Source organism: Miscanthus floridulus, chromosome 17 (assembly GCF_019320115.1).
Source record: "Miscanthus floridulus cultivar M001 chromosome 17, ASM1932011v1, whole genome shotgun sequence".
In the NCBI taxonomy this organism is placed as follows: domain Eukaryota; kingdom Viridiplantae; phylum Streptophyta; class Magnoliopsida; order Poales; family Poaceae; genus Miscanthus; species Miscanthus floridulus.
The window spans coordinates 41,272,984-41,296,516 of record NC_089596.1 but is presented as its reverse complement, the minus strand read 5'-3'; positions in this window follow the sequence as shown (position 1 = coordinate 41,296,516).

The following is a 23,533-nucleotide window of genomic DNA, read 5'->3' as shown; positions in this document are numbered from 1 at the left end:
AATCGTACGCACCTGCGAAGGGTGCCAGTACTATGCTCGGCAAACTCACCTCCCGGCCTAGTCACTCTAGATGATCCCCATCATGTGGCCCTTCGTAGTTTGGGGGCTTGATCGGGTTGGGCCTCTCAAAAAGGTGCCTAGGGGCTACACCCACTTGCTTGTCACTATAGACAATTCACAAAATGGATCGAAGCTCGACCGATCTCCGCAATCAAGTTCGAGTAAGCGGAGCTATTCTTCCTCGACATCATCCATCGCTTTGGAGTACCGAACTCCATCATCACAGATAACGGCATGCAGTTCACCGGAAAGAAATTCATTCGATTCTGTGATGAACAACACATCCAAGTCAATTGGGCTGCCATTGCGCACCCCCAAACGAACGGGCAGGTCGAGCGCACAAACGGCATGCTCCTACAGGGCCTCAAACCTAGGATCTTCAACCGGTTAAACAAGTTCGGCGCACGCTGGGTCACCGAGCTCCCTACGGTACTCTGGAGCCTGAGGACAACTCCCAGTTGGGCCACCGGCTACACACCTTTCTTCATGGTCTATGGTTCCAAGGCTGTCCTCCCGATGGACCTCGACTATGGAGCACCATGGATCAGAGCATACGACGAGCGAGGAGCCAAGGCGTCCCACAAAGACACCATGGACCAACTAGACGAAGCTCATGACATTGCCCTCCTCTGTTCAGCCAAGTACCAACAGGCGTTGTGATGGTACCACGGTCGATGGGTGCGGAACCGAGCCTTCAGCATTGGGGACCTTGTCCTCCACCTCGTACAGAGCAACAAAGATCGCCACAAGCTCTCCCCACCCTAGGAGGGGTCATACGTCGTCGCGGAAGAACTCTGGCCAGGCACATACAAGTTGAAAACCATCGACAATAAGGTCTTCACCAACACCTGGAACATTGAACATCTACGTCGTTTTTACCCTTGAATAAACGCATACTTCCCCTTATCAAGTTTTTATCTTCAGAGTCCCCGACCTTTAGTGACATCCAATCCCTGCAAATTGCGAGGGGTCAGACCTCACTCGGGGCTGATATAAGTAATACAAGTACGTTTATCTTACAAACACTGCCTGTGTTACCTTCGCAAACATTCTCTAAAAAGTTTTCCATTCTTCTCGTAACAAGTCCTAAGGGCTAGGATTTCGGGAATCAATTATGAGTACAACTGGTAGGACTGTGGGAAACCCACACCCCGGCTACGACCTCCTTGCTCACCAGCGTGATCAGAATTGATTCACCCGCACTCCTAATTTTTGCGACCTGGACTATGGGATGAGCCAGAAGGCACAAAAACCTCTTATACAAAAGAAAAGAGGAAGCTGAAAAGCTGTTTGCCATAGCGAAAGTCAAAAACTTATGCATTTTTCCTTACAAAATTAATTGCCAACAAAGTGATCCCATCACAAAAAGGACTAATTTATTCACAAATACAAAAGACTGTTCACTCGAGGACTCCCCCACAAACTTATTCGATTACAGTTTCTGACTAGCCCTACGACAAGTACTGCTACGGTCGCCGCGTCACGCTCTCCATCAGCGACGTCCTACCGTTCCACGGGATCCCCAAAGGCACCAACCTCTACAAACGTCGAGCACCATGTCGGCGACTATGGTGCCCTCCTCGGGGCGCCTAGGGATTATGCCATCGTCATCAGCCACGACCCTGACAATGGCGCCCCCCGCTAAGGCGCCTAGGGACTATGCCATCGTCACCAACCGTGACCCTGACAACGGCGCCCCTACCAGGGCATCCAGGGACTACGCCATCGTCATCAACCGCAACCCTAACAATGGCGTCTGGGCAAGGGGCGTCTCCCACTGAGGAAAGGCCGCAACGAATGATGGCAAGGCCGATGATGTTTGGCACCCTCTAGTGCTCCTCCTCCTTCGGCAGCAGTGGCCCCTTCTCAGCAAAGGTGGCCTGCACCATCTCATCTACATTGGATGACTCTAGCTCGACATCACGCTTCGGATTCACCGATGGATCTGTGAGCTTTTCTCTCCCTGGCATTACCCTCTCTCACTTAGGACCCACCGCGATGCACGAACTCATTTGGTGGAAAGGAAGGAGAAGAGGTAGCGGCTCTGATGCAGGCGAAGGAGTGGGGCGAGAACTCCCCTCCCCCTCCCTATTTAAGGAAGAGGCATAGCAACTGGGGAAAGGCAAAAGGTTGGGATGAAAAACTCTCTGCCTTCCCCTATTCATTACAGGTGGGAGATCAATGCTGATGGGAATCTGAGGGGACACACCTGGATCGACCGGACGCGCTCTAACTGACAAGACATTGCCTAGGAGTGGCCCGCCACTAATGCACACCGGGCGCGAGAACCAGGGCACACTTGCCTATAGACGACTCTCTGCTTTCCCAGGCAGGACCATGGAATGACCCGACGGGGGATGTCCCATCGGGCCTCCTGGGTCAATCGAACGGCCCAGGCAAAATGACGAACGAACGGCCACAGAAAGATAAGCACGTCTATTTCCTTGCTTTGCGCATTAACTTCATTACCGAGTTTTCGACCCCAGCAAACGGTAGGGACACGGACATCGCTCGGGGGCTGCCGAGAGTGTCTACCTGGTTAGACATCCTCCTCGCCCGACCCCTCCTTGCGTTTAAAACCGGAAGCATGGCGTGTGGGTATAAAACTTTGAATACAACTGGACGAACCGCCAGACCCTACGCCCCGATGGCTACGGTGTTTTTGTTCACCAGCATAATCAAATTCACAGTTCCCCACACCACAAGCTTCGGCTCCCACCTTCTCGAGAGGGGTTTGGGGGGGCCTTCTATAGAATCTCCTTCGAGGAGACACTATCAGGTCGCCTAAAAATCAATCGAACGACTTGGATCACCACCGAGAGACAGAAACGAAAAATGGCAATGTTTATGCAGATTACACAGACCTCACCGCAGACATCGGACCCGAACCCCACACGGACAAAATTGGTAAAAGCTTCCCATCGCTCACACCACTAGGGTAACGTTATCGACCCCCCGCTTTCATTTCAATTAAATTATATGCTAAATCCATACATCCAAACGTTGCATATGCAAATCCCTGCATCCCAATGCTTCGTGTCGCGTCACGAAGCAGCAGCCGCCTTATTCAATATGAACGGCGACCAACCGAGGTTCAAAGGCTAGCCCACGAAGGGCTCAAGGCCGCCTCGTGTCAAACAGAGCCAGGGGAGAAAAAACAGAGATGAGCCCCAGCGGCGTTGCCCAACCCCGCTCAGAAGCAGACAGGGACATCTCAACCTTTCTCGTTCGATTCTAACCCCAAGCCAAACCCATAGAATCTCCATCGAGGAGAGGCCAATGGGACACCTGAGCCTATCGAACAGCTCAGGCATCTGCTGGGAGGCGGGTTAAGAAGTAGTGAAATGCCACATGAGGGCTCTACTGACCCTGTCAGCGAATGATGGACCCAGATTTCATACGAACATACCCGTTAGTGAGCTCATTGAGCATGACACTCGAGCCATAGAGGCAAGTATTGTCAACTTAGCCCCTCCGGTTGTAGAAACCGAGGACTGGGTAACGCGCGAAACACGGTCGACCCCTATCAGACCCTAAGGGGCTTGGGGGCTCGAGCCGTTTGATCCAAGAATGAGAGACTGAGGTTCGAAGGTTGACCCGCGAAGGGTCTAGGGCCACCTCGCGTCGAACAAAAGCCAGGGAAGAAAACACAGATGAGCTTCAGCGGCCTTTGCCCAGCCCGCATTGAGGCAGGTAGGGTCACCTCAACCTTCTAGTTCAATCCAGCCTCTAGCCGAGCCCATAGAATCCCCATTGAGAGGGAATCCGTTGGAAGGCGGGCCAAGGAGCAATGGAACACCACCCAAGGGCTTTTGCCGACCCTGTCGCAAAGCAAACGAGATCAGATTCCGTCTAAACATCCCTATTAGCGAGCTCATAGAGCACGTCATTTGAGCCATCGAGGCAAGTGATGTCGCCTTAACCCCTCCAGTTGCAAAAAACCACTGATGGGGCGACAGTCGCAAAACGAGCCAGCCCTTGACCAAATCCCCACCGCGCGTGGGGGCTCGGGGAAGGCCGAACCAGCGGTAAGGCCAAATGCATGGTCACGCAGCGATTGCCAAAGTCCTAAGTAAGGGATACGTGTGAAGACAAACTCATTACATCAGACCTTCTCCTTGCATTGAGACTGGTGACAAGGTTCGGGGGAACAGATGGGTAAGACTGCAAAAAGCCCATGCCCGGACGGCTATAGGAATTTTGCTCACTAGCACAATCAAAATTTACCCTAAACACCTTGGGTCCTAAAATCTTAACGAGTGGAAGGGTCGGATCGCGTAAATCTTTCCTCATTGCAAAAAAGGAAGAAGGTAAGATCAAACAAACGAAACAAAATTATGAAACAAAGTCACAAATATGTTTTCAGAAGTACCGACACTTGTTCACATATTACGGATAAATGTTTATCAAACTTACTCAACTAACTACTTCCGCGGAGGGAGAACCATTTCTTTCAGCCTGTTCGCTAGGTTCCGCACAAGGGGAGTCACCGCCCTCTCAATCTCGTCCAGCTCAGGGTCTTCATAGACAGGCGCGAAGCCTTGGCTCATTACCTCCAAGTTGATCTCCCAATCATAATGAGAACGGACAACCGCGAAGGCTTGGGTGATCCTGGCATGAAAGGCGCCTCAAGCTGGCCCACCCGCTGAAAGGTCCTCGTGTGGTTTTGGTAATTGAGTGACAACCTAGGTGGACTAATTGTGTTTATGTGAGATACACAGGTGATTAGTCCACAAGTACATGTGTGTGAGCAACATATGCCATGAAGGTGAAAATGGCTTGGAGATATTGCAAAGCGGACACATGTGATGATGAAGGAGCTTAAATGCACATGAGACTTGACATTGAGTCATGTGATCAAGGTGGAGAAGATCAAGACAAGACTTGGCTTGATGGACCGGTTGCAAGCGTGAAGGGCAAGTCAAAGGCTTTGGAGTGATGGACCACGTGGCGGTGAAGCTTGAGCAAGACTTGGCGCCGATGGACGATGGCAACGGTGAAGAGCAAGTAAAGTCAAGATCGATGAACCAATATGATCACATGATGATATGAAGTGGATCATATCATTGTTGATCGTGTTGGTGCATGTGTTGCATTTACATTGAAGGAGATGGAATAGAATGCACAAGGCAAAGGTATAACCTAGGGCATTTCATTTCACCGGTCATAGGTGTGTAGAGAAGTTTATGACTGGGTTTAGGATAGATGGCCATACTATCAAGAGGGGCAAACTTGTTTGCATATCGGTCATCTAGTGCCACTCGAGTGATCTAACTTTGCATCATCGCTAGGATCGAGTGGCATGGCAAGTTGAGTGGCTAATCCTTTGAAAAATGATTGTGAAAATGCTAACACACATACACATGATGGTGTACACTTGGTGGTGTTGGCACATTTGCAAAGGAGAAGAAGTTGGTGATGAAAATGAGTGAGTCGCGCTGGTTATAGAGTGACCGGATGCGTCCGGTATGGTGACCGGACACGTCCGGTATTTGGCGGCGTACTCAGCGATCGGACGCGTCCGGTCGCCACACCCGACACGTCTGGTGTGAATCAGAAAACGCGGTGTTCGGCAGTACAGTCGATCGGACGCTGGATGCGTCTGGTCCGGTGTGACCGGACGCGTCCGGTCGTCAGTGGGTGCTTATTGTACTTGACCGGACGCTGAGGCTCAGCGTCCAGTTGGTTTCTAACTGTTGCGTCCGGTCAACCGTGGAGGCTTACTGGACTCAACCAGACGCAGCGGGTGAGCATCTGATCATTTTGTGCTGAGCATCCGGTCGTCTTGTCAGAGAGCCATTGGAGGCAACGGTAGGACACGTGGCGGTCAGGCAGCTACTGGATGCGTCTGGTATAGCGACCGGACACGTCCGGTATTCACGTCTGGTGCGTCCGGTGCAGCATCCGGTCGACCCAAAAAATGCCCAGTGAAGGGATAACGGCTAGTTTAGCCCATGGGGCTATAAATAGAAGTGGCCTTCGGCCATGGCTGGTGCTGAGCACCTTGGGGGACTTTGTGTCCATGCTTGAGAGTGCTTAGGAGCCCTCCATCTCACACATACTTGATAGTGATCATCCGATTGTGTGAGTGAGTGATTCTAGTGCGATTGCATCGTGAGGTTGCATCGAGTGGCACTAGGTGATCGAGTTGCAAGCCAGTGGTGCTTGTCACTCTTGGAGGTTGCCACCTCCTAGATGGCTTGGTGGTGGTCTCCGTGAAAGCCCGCAAGAAGCTTGTGCGGCGCTCTGGAGAAGAGCTTGTGAGGGGCATTGTGCTCGCCCCGCGAGAGCCGCGAAGAGCAACTTTAGTAAAGCGTGTCATTGAGCTACCCTCACTTTCGGGGTAGGTTCTTGCGGCGCCCGACGTGCGGGCTTGGCGGGTGATGCCAATTAGCCACCGAACCACCAAGTGAGCGGTCGACACAACGGGGACTAGCGTGTTGGCAAACACATGAACCTCGGGAGAAAAATCATCATGTCAACCTTGTTCAACGGGCTTGGTTTGCATCCCCGTTACACAAGCTTGCGATTACTTTCATATACATTGAGCTTGTGTTGTTGCTTTTGTAATTAGTTAGCTTGTGTAGCTTGCTAGTTACCTTCTTGCTTGTGTAGCATAGAAGTAGCTCCCTTGCGTGACTAATTTGGTTTGTGTAACCTTGTTAGTCACATTGCTTAGTTTGTGTAGCTAAGTATTTCCGCTCTCTAATTTGGCATTGGTTGCCTTGTTATTGAGCATTGCTAGTGAGCATTAGGTGGCTTTGTGCTTTTGCTTACTAGCACGTGTAGGAGCTCCCTTGTTGCTTAAAGTACTAGTGGCATAGGTTTGTGTGACCTTGCTTCTAGAATTGGTTAGGAGAGCTCTAGCTAGCCCGACACCTTTGTTGCTTGATTAGTATCTTTGCAAGGTGCTAGTGAACATAGATAGAGGGGTGTAGTCTTGGCTAGACCGATCGTCTTAATTATGCACTTGTTTCGGTTAGCCGACGCGATTAATTTTAGAAAAGACTATTCACCCCCCTCTAGTCGCCATCTCGATCCTTTCAAGTGGTATCAGAGCCCGGTCTCTCATTTGTGGTCTTCACCGACCCGAGAGGATGACGTCTAATGGGCTAGATGTTTGTGAGGCACACATTTTTGATGGCACAAACTTTGCACTTTGGAAAAATCACATGCTTGATCATTTTCGTGCAAAGGGACCTAAATTTGGGTGGGTTGTCACAAGTGGTCTAACCCATGTCTTGGACCATAGAAATCTCACCAAAGCTCAAAGAGTTCTCTATGAATTTGATGCACATGCTTGTTGTTTTCTAATGGATGCTTTAAGCTTTGATTTGATGAAACAAGTAAACATCAAGGGAACCGCTCGTGAGATATGGGAGTCCATCAAGGAAACCTTCGGTGACTCCTCCACATGGGATGATGGTAAATTCAAGAAGGAGGATGAGCCCAAGAAGGAGGCGCATGAGTGTGTTGAGCATAACCATAATTTGGTGATTGTAGAAGATTGCTCCACCTCATGGTCAAGTGATGATGATGATCGATCTACCACAAGTTCACTTGACAAGGTTGATGGTGCCACAAGTGTTGCAAGTGATGATGCTACCCCGTGCATACTTGATGGTGATGATGGTTCATGCTCAAGCCATGATGAAGATGCTACTACAAGCTCTCCAACTACATCACCACATTGGTTCATGTCACAAGGTGACACCAAGGTAACAAATGATAATGTGGTTGATCATGTTGATTCATATGATGAGCTTGTTAGTAGACTTGCTAGCATGACCATGTCTTTAGAAAATGAGAAAGCTAAAACATTGAAATTAGAAAATGAAAACTCATTTCTAAAGAACTCTTGTGAAGAACATAAGAAATTACTTGATGCTTATAAATCTTCACTTTATGAGCTAAAATTGAATCATGAGACACTACTTGCATCTCATGATGAATTATTAGAACAACATGCTTCTCTCATTAAAGTGTTTACAAAGAAACTAAAAAATAATGAGAGCTCATCACATGGATCAAATGATAAATTGCAAAATGTTGTTAACCCTTGTGATGTAGGCAAGAAGCATGTATCCACCTCTTGTGATGATTTATTAGATATGCCATGCTCTTCACATATAGATGCTTGTTCTACTTATATATCTTATGAGACTAACCTTTTGAAGGAGAACAATGAGCTCAAAAATAAAGTGAAGAATTTGAGCAATAAGTTAGAGAGGTGCCACAACTCAAAAGTCACCTTTGAGCACATGTTGAAGACTCAAAGAAACTATGGTGACAAGTGTGGCCTTGGCTTCAAGAAGAAGATGACAAAGGGTGAAAGAAAGAAAGAAAGAATGATGAAGAAGCTACAACAAAGAAAGCTCTCTCATACCATGTGCTACCGGTGTCATGAAGCGGGACACCTTGCAAATGGTTGCCCTAACATTGAGAAGCTCAAGAGTATAAAAGAAGAAGAGAGGCTAAAGCATGTCAAGTGCTTCAAGTGCCGCACTTGGGGTCATCTTACCTCAATGTGCCCAACCAAGCAATTGGTGAAGCAACAAGTGAAGCCTCAACCAAAGCCACAAGTTGAGCAAGAGAAGACACCCCAAGAGCAAATCAAGATCAATCATGAAGATGATGGTGATTTGATGATAAAGAAGAAGAAAACAAGAAGGGGTGGAAAGGCAAGGCATCCAATGCAAATTCAAGATGCCAAGATGATGAGCAAGAATGAAGATGAGAAGAAAGATTATGCTCACATCAAGTGATTCAAGTGTGGAAGTATGGGACACTTTTCCTCTAAGTGTCCTACCAAGCTTGAGAAGAAGGCTCAAGCAATTCATGAGAGGCAAGGCAATGAGAAGCACCACATGAGCAACGAAGAGAAGGCTCAAGCAAAAAGAAAGTGCTACTCATGCCAGGAAAGGGGACACATGGCACATTCATGTCCCCTAGGTGACATTTCTAAGCCTATTTTAATTGTTGATAATAATGTGCTTAGAAAGGATGGTAATGGTACCTCTATGGTTGCTATTGCAAAACATCCTGCTACTCATACTAAGGTATTGCCTAAGTATGTTGCTCCTAACTTGAGAGGACCTAAACTTGTTTGGGTACCATCAAAAAGTGGATGATTATTTGTAGGTACCATCGGCATTGGAGACTTGATTCAATTGATCTCACATCATTCATCATATGTTGAATCAAGTTATGAGGCCTAGTGCACATACAAACCCAATGCCAAGTGAAAATTGAGTGAAGTCCAAATGCTATCAATATACAAGTGCTATAATTCAAGTTGTTGGTGATTCATTGTATATATTTGATGACTTGCAAATAATTGAAGTTGAAGCTTGATAGTTGGATGATCATGAGCTAACCAAGGTATATCTCTTGTTGGTCATTTCATTTGGGTGCATGTGAGTTGATTGAATTGGATAAATATGGAATGTTGCTTGCTATGAGATGATTGAATGGATAATTGATTAGTAGTCAAGTTTGGATTGATTTGTGTTGGATAAATTCATGAGATGACTTTTAGTAAGTGGTTTGAATGGATATATGTCTTATGAAAGTATTCAAACAAGTTAGTTTCAAGTTTGATTCATATTTGATGAAGTATAGCTCAAGTGATTGAAATCTGTCCTATATTGAAAATCTGAGTGAGCTGTGATCTTAGCCATGTTTGAGTAATCAAAACTTATTGGATTGGCATAAAAATGGGTGTACATGCTCCAGACTTATGGTATAAGATGCTGTACAATTTTCATGAAAATTGGATAAGAAATGCTTCGGTTTTGGAGTGGATCTTGTCAGCTATAGTGCAGCAGTTTTCAGCATGTAGCAGTGGTGGAAGAATTGATATATGACAGCAATCTAGAAGTCAAATGAAGCTCAAATTTTTACAGCTGCTAGATAACTTAGTAAAGAACATCTCCACCAAATTTCATGGTATTTGGATTTGTACTTTGGGAAATATGCTTATTTCTTTGAAGGGTACAAAATCTGTCAGAAAAGTGACAAATGTTGGATTGATCTAGAGTCACTTTGATTGAAAGGTCCTCAAGTTGGAAACATGTTTACAAGTGTTTGAGGTACCTAAGTTTGGTTTTGAGATGATCTAAAAGCATGACAAGCAAAGAGTACAAGGCCATTTAATTGTGGAGTGTACTTTGCATATATTTGGTACTCAAATTGGAAGATCAAGATCAAACTCAAGATGAAGTTGAAGGTTAAGTTCTAGTGACTATTGGAAATCATTTGGTAGAAAGAAAAGGACTTAAACAAGAAGAAAGAAAAGGACTTAAAGAAGGAATCAAGGTTACTCACCAAGTTAAGTCCATCACTTGGATCAATCAATCAAGTCATTTTAAGTAAGTATCAAGAATGATTCTTGGAGAGTGGTCACTTCTCCCTAGTGTAGGGGCTTGCCACCTATGTGTAGGTGAACCAAGTGTGGTACTTGGAAGGCTAACATGGAAGTGGTGATCCAAGGAACATTTGAGATGCTTAGTTGAAGCAATCAAAAGGGTTGATCAAGAAAAACAAGCAACACCCAAAAGAGAGCTGGTCATGATATTTCAAGTGGTATTCTCAAATTGATACTCTCATGCAAGCAAAGATCAAAAGATAAAGCAAGCCAACCACAACAAGAAAGTGCACTTGATCATAAATGGTATTCATTTCATATGGGTGAAGAATGAAATTCAACATGGTATCTATTGGTCTTCACCAAGCTTATAATTGGACTTCACGTTGCTATTGGAGTAATGAATTGGAATCTATGTGACTATCCTCTACTCCAACATAGCAAAGGTATCATTGTAATGTGCATGATCATTTCATCCCTTACTAGTATGCGGTTAGTGCATATAGTACATGCTTCATAGGATCATGCATAACAAATGAAATGTTTAAATTCATAGCCTACCACTATTGTTTGAATGATTACTTGATCTAGTGGTTAGTACATGAATTTGTTCATGAGCTAGTGAACCCAAGTACTTGACTCAATTTGGATTGCTAACAAGTGATAAGTACAACATTGGCAAGATAACCCTTGCAAGAGGTGTGAAGAAGCTTGTCATTGGTTCAAACCGGACTTGGAAGCTTAGGCAAATCAATTTAGTTCAAGTCAACATTAGAAGCTCATGATAGTGATAAGAGTACAAGCACAAGACAACAATGCAAATGGATATCTAGTTCGTTTGTTTCAAATAGTATCTAGACTCAAGTATTTCATCAAGAATCAACAAGTAATGTCTAGATCAACTCACAAGTGATATCCTATAAGTGGTACTCATGAAGATAGAAAATGTTCAAGAAATGGTTCTTATTGAAAAATGCAACAAATGGTTCCACAAGTGATCCTCAACTTTAAGTGATCATCAAATGAAGAATGCATCCCTCAACTACAAGAGCTCAAGTGTATCAAATGGATGACCCATGCTATCACATAGGGGGAGGTATCCCACAAATTGATATCAAGATCAAAGATCCTATGTGTGGTATCTCAAGAAGCCCTACACAAGATTCAAGTGGTACAACTTTCAATTGGTATCAATTTGGTATCTACAAGTGGGGTCATTCCAACAATCAAGTGATGTCCATCAAAAATACAAGACTCAAAGCCTCAACCATCTACCCCAAAAATGCATACCCTTGCATCAATGAGAAACTCACCTTTTATGGAAATTGATGACAAAGGGGGAGAGAGTGTACAAAGATATGAAAGCTCATATAAGGGGAAGAGATAAATTGTGTAAGGGGAGAGAGATAAGATATGAAAGCTTAAGAGGTTGGACATGAATATGGACAAGGAGGGAGCAACATTGAAGAAAAGAGATGGATCAAAATTCTTGGACAAGAGAAGCACACAAGTAGGGGGAGCAAGCTCATGAACTTTGATTGATTGCATTTGATATGTGCATATTCATGTGCTTGCTTGCATTGCATAAGCTTTAAAATTCAACATGCATGCTTGTGTGGTGTATGCTAGTTGTAGAACTTGAATGATGATTTGATAACTAGCATGCATAGGATGATAGCTAGACACTTGGTATGCTTTTCAAGTAATGCTAGTACCTTGCTTTTAATGTTGATCTCACAAGGTATCTAGTGCTTTTATTTCCAAGTGATATCTAGCTAACCATGGTGCTAAGGATGAACCTAAAGGTGCAACTCCAATTGGTACATGCTTCAAAGGTTTATTCTATACACCTTAGCATCATTTTGTAGTAATTACTCTCCCACAATTTTAATCTATGCATATGTGTGAGCTTCAAATCAAACACTCTAGCACATATGTAGGGGGAGCTAATACTACCATTTCGGGTTTGTGGTACTTGTCCAAAATCATTTTCACATGGTAAAATTGCTTGGGCAAGCAACATGAATCCAAAAGAGCTTAATTTCCATATCTTTGTAGAGTTGTCATCAATTACCAAAAAGGGGGAGATTGAAAGGTCCTTGTGTGGTTTTGGTAATTGAGTGACAACCTAGGTGGACTAATTGTGTTTATGTGAGATACACAGGTGATTAGTCCACAAGTACATGTGTGTGAGCAACATATGCCATGAAGGTGAAAATGGCTTGGAGGTGTTGCAAAGCTCACACATGTGATGATGAAGGAGCTTAAATGCACATGAGACATGACATTGAGTCATGTGATCAAGGTGGAGAAGATCAAGACAAGACTTGGCTTGATGGACCGGTTGCAAGCGTGAAGGGCAAGTCGAAGGCTTTGGAGTGATGGACCGCGTGGCGGTGAAGCTTGAGCAAGACTTGGCGCCGATGGACGATGGCAACGGTGAAGAGCAAGTAAAGTCAAGATCGATGAACCAATATGATCACGTGATGATATGAAGTGGATCATATCATTATTGATCATGTTGGTGCATGTGTTGCATCGACATTGAAGGAGATGGAATGGAATGCGCAAGGCAAAGGTATAACCTAGGACATTTCATTTCACCGGTCATAGGTGTGTAGAGAAGTTTATGACCGGGTTTAGGATAGATGGCCGTACTATCAAGAGGGGCAAACTTGTTTGCATATCGGTCATCTAGTGCTACTCGAGTGATCTAACTTTGCATCGTCACTAGGATCGAGTGGCATGGCAAGTTGAGTGGCTAATCCTTTGAAAAATGATTGTGAAAATGCTAACACACATACACATGATGGTGTACACTTGGTGGTGTTGGCACATTTGCAAAGGAAAAGAAGTTGGTGATGAAAACGAGTGAGTCACGCTGGTTATAGAGTGACCGGACGCGTCCGGTATGGTGACCGGACACGTCCGGTATTTGGCGGCGTACTCAGTGATCGGACGCGTCCGGTCGCCACACCGGACGCGTCCGGTGTGAATCAGAAAACACGGTGTTCGGCAGTATAGTCGATCGGATGCTGGCTACGTCTGGTCTGGTGTGACCGGATGAGTTTGGTCGTCAGTGGGTGCTTACTGTACTCGACCGGACGCTGAGGCTCAGCGTCCGGTCGGTTTCTAACTGTCGCGTCCGGTCGACCGTGGAGGCTTACTAGACTAAACCGGACGCAGCGGGTGAGCGTCCGATCATTTCGTGCTGAGCATCCGGTCGTCTTGTCAGAGAGCCATTGGAGGCAACGGTAGGACATGTGGCGGTCAGGCAGCTACCGGACACGTCCGGTATAGCGACCGAACATGTCCAGTATTCACGTCCGGTGCGTCCGGTGCAGCGTCCGGTCGACCTGAAAAACAACCAGTGAAGGGGTAACGGCTAGTTTAGCCCATGGGGCTATAAATAGAAGTGGCCTTCAGCCATGGCTGGTGTTGAGCACCTTGGGGGACTTTGTGTCCATGCTTGAGAGTGCTTAGGAGCCCTCCATCTCACACATACTTGATAGTGATCATCCAATTGTGTGAGTGAGCGATTCTAGTGCGATTGCATCATGAGGTTGCATCGAGTGGCACTAGGTGATCGAGTTGCAAGCCGGTGATGCTTGTTACTCTTGGAGGTTGCCACCTCCTAGACGGCTTGGTGGTGGTCTCCGTGAAAGCCCACAAGAAGCTTGTGCGGCGCTCCAGAGAAGAGCTTGTGAGGGGCATTGTGTTCGCCCCGCGGGAGCCACGAAGAGCAACTTTAGTAAAGCGTGTCATTGAGCTACCCTCACTTTTGGGGTAGGTTCTTGCGGCGCCCGACGTGCGGGCTTGGCGGGTGATGCCAATTAGCCACCGAACCACCAAGTGAGCGGTCGACACAACGGGGACTAGCGTGTTGGCAAACACGTGAACCTCGGGAGAAAAATCATCGCGTCAACCTTGCTCTTCCTGTTGGTTTGCATCCCCGTTACACAAGCTTGCGATTACTTTCATATACATTGAGCTTGTGTTGTTGCTTTTGTAATTAGTTAGCTTGTGTAGCTTGCTAGTTACCTTCTTGCTTGTGTAGCATAGAAGTAGCTCCCTTGCGTGGCTAATTTGGTTTGTGTAACCTTGTTAGTCACATTGCTTAGTTTGTGTAGCTAAGTATTTCTGCTCTCTAATTTGGCATTGGTTGCCTTGTTATTGAGCATTGCTAGTGAGCATTAGGTGGCTTTGTGCTTTTGCTTACTAGCACGTGTAGGAGCTCCCTTGTTGCTTAAAGTACTAGTGGAATAGGTTTGTGTGACCTTGCTTCTAGAATTGGTTAGGAGAGCTCTAGCTAGCCTGACACCTTTGTTCCTTGATTAGTATCTTTGCAAGGTGCTAGTGAACATAGATAGAGGAGTGTAGTCTTGGCTAGACCGATCGTCTTAATTCCACACTTGTTTCGGTTAGCCGACACGATTAATTTTACAAAAGACTATTCACCCCCCTCTAGTCGCCATCTCGACCCTTTCACCCGCACCGTGATACCAGTGGCACGAATCGGGAGGGAGTCGATCCCCTCTCCTTGTGCCACCTGTAGGTCATGCTCATCACTTTCGGCCCGAAGGATCCCCCGCACCTTGGTGAGTTCCGTGGCTAGCCCGGCAGAAACTTCCTTGGCCTCCAGCCTTTGGACCACCGCATCTCCAAGATCCGCCCAGAGGGCCACAACCTCCCGATGCGCCTCGCCGCGCTCTTAGATGGCCGGGTCGCGCTCCTCACGGGCCGTGCTGCGCTCTGAGCGAAGTCTTTCTTCAGTCCGGCGTATCTCGTCCCGCTCCTCGCACAGCTGGGAGATCACCTCGGCATCCTGGTTCGCCCTCTACTACAGGGCCATGGACCTTTCCTCGACCTTCTGCCGGAGATCCCGCTCTGTCTCCAACTCAGCCAGGACCTCCATGGCCCGCTGACCGACCTCAGCATCCTGCTGAAGTAGCTCATCATGCTCCTTTCGGATCCTGGCGGCCGCCTCCTCATCTAGCTTCACCCTCGCCGATAGGTCTTCAAACATCCCATGGATCTCCTCTGTGTCCCGACGCGCCTCGGCCTCCCGCTACTGGGCAGCAGCGAGCTGCGCGCCCACATCTCCTCGTAGGCGAGCCTCCTCGGTAAGGCGATCCCTTTCCACTTTTTGCTCGCGGAGGAACCGAGATTTGTTCCGGCTACGAGCAACAATACACTAAAAAGAGGACCGGTATCAAAAATATGAAAACACAAGAATATGCGAAGAAAAGAGAAAATAGGGGAGGAGATTCAGCGGATACCCGGCTAGTAGGAACGAGGATTTCACACAGGACGCCACTTGCCTGGCTCAAGGCATCCATCATAGTCGAGAACCCGATGTTGAGATTCTCCCGCTCCATGCTCTCGGCAGCATCGTCATGCGAGAACAGAGCCGACGTTGGGTCCTCGGTGGCCATCCACTGGAGCGGCGGCTCGCCCCGTGCGGGGGAGCGGCTGCCCCCCAACAATAGGGCTAAGGGCGACCTCTTGCTGATCCTCTCCACCACCACCATGACACCTGGAGACCCTCTAGCCATGTCCTCCTCCATCTAGCCCACCTCAGGAGCCACGGCCTGGGCCGTAGGAGGCGCAGATTGCACCGCCCCCTCGGATGCCACCATGGCAACATCCAGCCCCGCCGGGCTTGTCACGGTCAGGGTCACCTCCGCCTAGGCCTCCGGTGGCATGGACTATGCCACTCCCTCAGATGCCACAGCAGCTGCGTCCGACTACGCCTGGCTCGTTAGGGTTGGGGGCGATCCGGTTGTGTCCTCCTTCGTTCGGCCCACGTCGGGCGCCGTCTCTTGGGTCGCCGGAGGCACGGATTGCGCCGTCCCCTCGGACACCAACGTGGTGGCGTCTGGTTGCCCCTGTCTTAGAGCGGTCACGTCCACCACCATCAGCGACACCGGACCCTTGGCTGGTGGTGTCGCGACCGCCACAGAAGACGCTGCCTGCTCGGCGACCACCAAGGGCGCGAGGGCCACCGCGAGCGCCATTGGATCGGCCAACGAGGCTGCAGCATCAGCGCCGCTCCTACCCGAAATAGAGGCGATGTTGGGCAGCACTGTCCGCCCCGCCTAAAGGGCAAGGCTCTTCTTGGGCGCCAACCCCAGAGAGCGGCCTCGCTGCAAGAATCTGCAAGAGGGAAAAAGACATAAGGTCGAAAGCGAAGAATAAAAAGGGGGAAAACAGGGGAATCAGTGGCCTACTCCGACGCCTTGGAGCGGCGGGAACGTTTCGAGGATGAACCCCTAGACCCCTGCCTCGACTCGTCTAGGCAGGACCGCTTCGAGCTTGCTCCCTACTCCTGGGCAGGGGGCTCGCCTCCCTTATCTCCAAGGGTGCGGTGATGGAGCCGCCCCTCTCCATCGATACCTCAGGGGCGGTGGTCGATCCGCCTCCCATCCACCGATCCTTCGGTGGCACCCCGGGTGGGGCGGCAGATTCTCCGGCTCCCACCGGCCCCATAGATGGGCCGATGGTTCGACCCACGCCCACTGATCTCACAGACTCACTTCCCTCTGCATGGAACGAGAAGGGTCCTTGCATGGGTCTGTGGGCATCTGTCAGCATATCCTTGTCCACCAGGATGTCCCAATCCATGCCGATGGCTACCTCATTATCGTCGTTGTCATCCTCGTCACTGCCTGTCTCTTCTCCTCGATCACATGCTTGCCGCTTCCATAACAGCTTCTTCTTCCTAAGCTCCCTCGATTTTTTGTCCCACTCGGCCGCGATACGGTTCGCTTTCGCCAGGGTCCGATCCTTCTATAGCGGAGCTGGGCTATCCTTGAATAATAGTCCCCCTGGCTGGTTCCGCCATCTCCAGGGTTAGCTTCAAGGGGTCAGAAATTCAAGTAAAAAAGGAGTATAGAGAAGGAAAACTTACAAAGTCAATAAACCCTAGTTCCGGCCGCATTGGGGGATGCCCCGGCACCAGGAACATGAAATCGAGGATGACGCCAGCGGAGTCCTTCGAAGGCTCCATCACCTCCTTGATGCGCTGTGCCACCTCGGACGAAGGCAGCGCCTCGTCGACAAGCACCGACCCTTTAGATGGTGCTTCGGGCACCATCTAGTGTAGGGGAAGCATGCACGCCATCAGCGGTGCCACCCTCCTCGCATGGTAGGCGCCGATGATCCTTGAACCCTTCACACCCCTATCCTTCAAAGTTTGGAGGGCAGCGAGAAGGTCATTGATGTTCTTCTTCTCCTTGGTCGGGACGCCCCACCTCCACGACCCCGGGGCCTCCTTGATGACGCACCCAGAGAAGACTGGCAAAGGGACAGCGGCGTCATCCTTGACATAGAACCATTGCGAATGCCACCCCTTGTTGGAGGTGGATAGACGCATTAACAGGTATGCATCTGACCGGTTGTTGCGGAGGTGAATGCCGGCGCATCCCACCAGCGCGGGCAGCTCCTGCTTCCCGACCCGCCTCTTCAGAAGGTTGACGGTGAAGATATGCCGCCATAGGTCGAAGTGGGGATCGATCCCCAAGAACCCCTCACATAGGGCGACGAATGCTGCAACGTGCTGGATCCCATTGGGGGTAAGGTGCTGCAACTCCACCAGGTAGTAATTCAATAGCCCCCGAAGGAACGAGTGAGCAGGTATGGCGAATCCCTGCTCATGGAAGTGGGCGAAGGACACGACATACCCTTCGGGCGGTGATGGCTCGTCCTCATCACTAGGCAGCCGCCACTCCTCAATGGTAGTCAGCGGGCGAAGGAGGCCACGGCAAACGAGGCCCTCTAGGTGCTGAGGGGTGATGCTAGATCTGCCCCATGGCTCCATTGAAACAATTGGGAGGAGGGTGGATGTGAGTTCAATGGCGGCTACGATACAGGTGCGAGCTTGGCGGCAGCCACGATGCGAAGGCGAAAAGGCGAAGTACGGAACCCTAGGGGCGAATCCCGTGGTTTTATAGGGGCGACGGACGTGAGAAGGGCAACCGCCCATCTCAATCTCTAAGCCTGCCACAACATACCACCGTGTCACACCGCGGGATACGCGCCAGTGATTCCTATCCCTTCCCACCAAAATCGCGCCGGGCGGTTTGTCATCCCGAGCGGATCAGACTCTTTTCCCACAGAGGGAACATGGGTCAGAAGATTTCCCCTCTGGCCTGTATAGGCCTAGAGAGCCCAAGGGTCAGCCCAACAGTCTCGAGGGCCATCCCAACAAAGGATAGGACCGCGAGCGACTAAGACACAGGTACGCGAAACATCGGTAGGGCCTCGTTCCATGATCGAGCCCCAGCCAGGCAGACCCTGGACGAAATCCCCGTGAACGGATACCAGGGTTCCCTTAAAACTTTCCAGTTGGCAAAAACCAAATCCCATAGCCTTACCTGCGAAGGATCCAAAATTACCCCCCAGGCGGTTCAATCCGAATCACCCGGGGGCTACACCCGACGGGTGCGCTCGCGCGCACCCTCTGACAAATCGACATACCCTCTGGGTGATTCTATTCGAATCACTCGAGGGCTCAGGGGCTACTATTGGGGACCTAATACCAGGGTACCCAATGAGGTAGGACTAATAACCATCGAACATTGATGCTTCCAGTCAGACAGGAGCACTGCTACTCTTCTTGCCCGGGCGACGGAAGGTTGGTTCCGCCTCGCCCGACGGCTAAGGGCTAACTCCACCTCGCCCAATGGCTAGGGGCTGGCTCCGCCTCGCCCGACATTCGAGGGTGGGCTCCGCCACGCCCGACCCCCAAGGGCTGGTTCCGCCTCACCTGACATCCTAGGACAGGCTCCGCCTCATCCGACGATCGCACCCTGCTCCTTGCTAATGATAAGCATAGGGTATGGCAGGACATTCGAGTCAAACGCAGTACCAGGGACCATGCCCTGCACGCCTGTAGGAAGGTACCGTCAGTTTATGATGGGACAGGCGCTTTAGGCCCTTTCCGATGTAACAATACCTAAATAGTGTTGTAGGCTCGTACTTTTGTCCCACAGTGTAGTAGACGCCGCCTTCAGTCCTCGAGCGTGGATACTAACATAGGCATACAATAGTCACTACAGTCCAAGATAGGAATCACCTCATCTATAGTGACAGGTGTATTATTGCTTCCCCTGTTACTCCCCGAGGGGTCACAGCTCGGCTCTCTGGCATGCCGCACCGCCCACCGGCGTGGGATGGGACGCTCCCACTTGATAAAAAAGGCCAGGGCATGGCCTACGAAGATCAGCGAACACGCCACCTCTAACATGGTCTACCGTGTTAAGTAGGGCAGGCATAGGGAAAAAGGAAGACTCGGCTCCCTCGAAGGACCTTCAATACCTTTGATATTTTCCTCTTTCTCCAATCTGTAACCCCTACTCCCCTTGGTCTATAAAAGGGAGGGCAAGGCCCCCTCCAAAGGGGGGGGCGCTGGACGGAGAAGCTAAACACACACACGATACTTCACACATGGCTGAGCAGCGACCAAGCTCTCAGCGACCTTTTCGATCATTCCATCAGAGACTTAGGACTCGTCCCTCTCTCGACCATTTGTACCCCTACTACGAACCATTTTTGGTACTAATAACATGAGCAGTAGTAGCAGACTAGATGTTGGGACGTTCAGCCCGAACCAGTATAAACCTCGTGTCCTTTAGTGCACCATCCAGGCCTAACGCGCAACAATCATAAATTTACTAGCCGGTGTTTGTTTGAAACACCGACAAGAACCTCACTGAGGGTGAAGTTTTGCGATGTGCTACGTCATTCTTTAGATTCCATAATCTTTATACCTCGAAGGATCTGTTGCTTTGTATGTTCAAACCGCCATATGATACGGATCTGTTATCGCATAGACCTCAATGTAAAATACATAAAGAAGTACTACTGAAGTATTTAATTTGGGTCGATGCTTGATAGCCGAGTCTCATCGTCTCAAAATAGCTGACACCTAGAGTATCACCTTTAGAACAAAAAAATAACAATAAAAGAAATAGGATTAAAAGTGGCATTCAAACAATAGATTGTTTACTTATAACTTAAAAGACCCTAGATATAATCTATGGTCCTAAGAAAACATTGTTTACATCATCTTGTGCATGGATGGTCATTGCGATAGCCTCGACAGCATCAGTGAAGTCTCCAATTTGGTCCCCTCGATCATCTAGCCGATCAATGTCTGAAAAACTAGGTTCCAGGTGATGGAGCTTGTGCCCTGAACATAGTTGCACTACAGTAAGAGCGGCACCAGCACCATAGCAGACACCATGAGTTGCCACTTCTCTAGCATGAACCGGGATATCCTGCTGGCAATCTTCAAGAGAAACACCCCTGGCGTTGGCTTCTGCAACTATGCCAAGTGCAGCACGTTGGAGGGTCTTGTGGCATTTCTCTAGGTCGATCTCGCGGTGACATGCCTCCTCGATATCACGATGAGAAGCAGCCAATTGTTCCTCAAGATCTAATGAAATGAAGGGTTACTGGATAAAGTCGTGAATATAAAAGAAAAGACTCTTCAAAGAAATTTTACCTGCTGCCCTAGCATGAGCTTCATCAGCCCTCATCTAAGCTACATTGGTCTCTTCTTCAGATGCAAAGAGGGCTATTTTAACAGCATCAAGACATTGCTCGAGCTGACCTACCTCAAGTGTGGCTTCAGAATACAGGTTTCCGGCCTCCCTCCTTTCACGGATAAGATTATGGATATCCTGACCTGACTCAGACGATGGAGATGAAGATAAAGATACCATGGACCTAGCAAGATGTACAATCCATTGTTGTCCAACCTTCGCTAGAGTTGGCCGATGTACCACAGCATGAGAGGTAGCCCTGCATATTCAAAGGATTAATGCAAAGCAGCCATAGAGATAAGAAATCATTCCCTCTCACCCTTGGCGACGAAGAGGGACACGAAGGCGTGGAGGGGGATCCGTGGCTTTTGGAGTTTCCTCCCTTGGATGCTTGTCGTGCGCCATTGTTCAGAAGAAGACTGGAAGGAGAAAACGAAGAAGAAAAGATATGTGTCACAACACAACAAATGAACACAAGCAGTATTCCTTCTACTCTGCCTTGCCTCCAAATTTTTATAGCCCCAGGGGACAGTGGGTTCATCAAAAATTTGGGGCATGTGTTTAGACCAAAATTTATTCCAAAATTTGGGGGCATGTGTTCACACCGAAATCTGGGAAGATGCACAGGAAGCCCAAAACTCAGGGAAGCGTGCATGAGTGTTGAATGTCGTCCCAACTTCCAACACCGCCCCCACCACTTAATCTGTCGTATATCTCATCTTCCATAATGCATGCTCCCTAGATCACGCATCTTAACTGCACTGAGTCAAGGTGCATTTTCAAGGCTGGCGTATTTAAGTGCGTGAGTGTTGAATGTCCCAACTTCAATTCCAATACCGTCCCCACCACTTATTACGCTAGGAACCGTTGTATATCTCTTCTTCCCTCATGCGTGCTCCCTAGATCACGCTTCTTAACTGCACTGAGTCTGGGTGCATCTTCAAGGCTGGCCTATTTAAGACGAGTCTGGGTGCACTGAGTCTCTTAGCCCTCCCTTCCCTCCAAATCCCTTAGCATTAGACTGAGAGAGCGGCAACTCCTTTCATCCACCATGGTTCATGGTGTACTTTGGTGGCTCCGCCATTGCTAGGAGAAGGCTTTCAAGATCGAGTTCTGCAGCGGCCTGCTGGTGGCTGTTCATCTTGGGTGGTAGAGGAAGTTCTATAAAGAGATAGGAAAGAACAATACCATCTTTGATGGCCTGGGTCACCGATGACACAGCGGCTAGGCTCATTGATGTAGGGTCGAGATGGCGGACTGGAGGGAGGGTGAATAGTCCTTTATAAAAATTAATCGCGTTGGCTAGCCAAAATAAGTGCGGAATTAAAACTATCGGTCTAGCCAAGACTACACCCCTCTATCTATGTTCTCTAGCACCTTCCAAAGATACTAATCAAGCAACAAAGGTGCCAGGCTAGCTAAAGCTCACCTAACCAATTCTAGGAGCAAGGTCACACAAACCTATGCCACTAGTACTTCAAGCAATGAGGGAGCTCCTACACATGCTAGTAAGCAAAAGCACAAAGCCAACTAAGCTCACTAGCAATGCTCAATAACAAGGCAACCAATGCCAAATTAGAGAGCACAAATACTTAGCTACACAAACTAAGCAAAGTGACTAACAAGGTTACACAAACCAAATTAGCCACGCAAGGGAGCTACTTCTATGCTACACAAGCAAGAAGGTAACTAGTAAGCTACACAAGCTAACTAATTATAAGAGCAACCACACAAGCACAATATATATAAAAGTAATCACAAGCTTGTGTAAAGGGGACTGCAAACCAACGGGAAGAACAAGGTTGACATGGTGATTTTCTCCCAAGGTTCACGTGCTTGCCAACACGCTATGTCCCCATTGTGTCGACCGCTCACTTGGTGGTTCAGCGGCTAATTGGCATCACCCGCCAAGCCCGCACGTCGGGCACCGCAAGAACCTACCCCAAAAGTGAGGGTAGCTCAATGACACGCTCAACTAGAGTTGCTCTTCTCGGCTCCCGCAGGGCGAGCACAATGCCCCTCACAAAGCTCTTCTCCAGAGCACCGCACAAGCTTCTTGCGGGCTTTGACGGAGACCACCACCAAGCCATCTAGGAGGTGGCAACCTCGAAGAGTAACAAGCACCACCGGCTTGCAACTTGATCACCTAGTGCCACTCAATGCAATCTCACGATGCAATCGCACTAGAATCGCTCTCTCACACAATTGAATGATCACTATCAAGTATATGTGAGATGGAGGGCTCCCAAGCACTACTACACAAGCCACCAAGGGTCTAGTGTGCTCAGCTACCAGCCCAAGGCCGACCATGGCTTCTATTTATAACCCCACGAACAAATAGAGCCATTACCTCTTCACTAGGCAAAAGTCAGGACGATCGGACGCTCTGGTCCGATCGACCGGATGCTGGACCTCAGCGTCCGGTCGTGCGATGCATGCCACGTGTCCCCTTCTTCAAATGCTGTTCGCCCGATCTCAACGGTCATCTGTTGATCGGACGTAGCAGCTTGAACTGACCGAACGCAGCAACCCTAGTGTCCGGTCATTTCTAGTAAGGTAC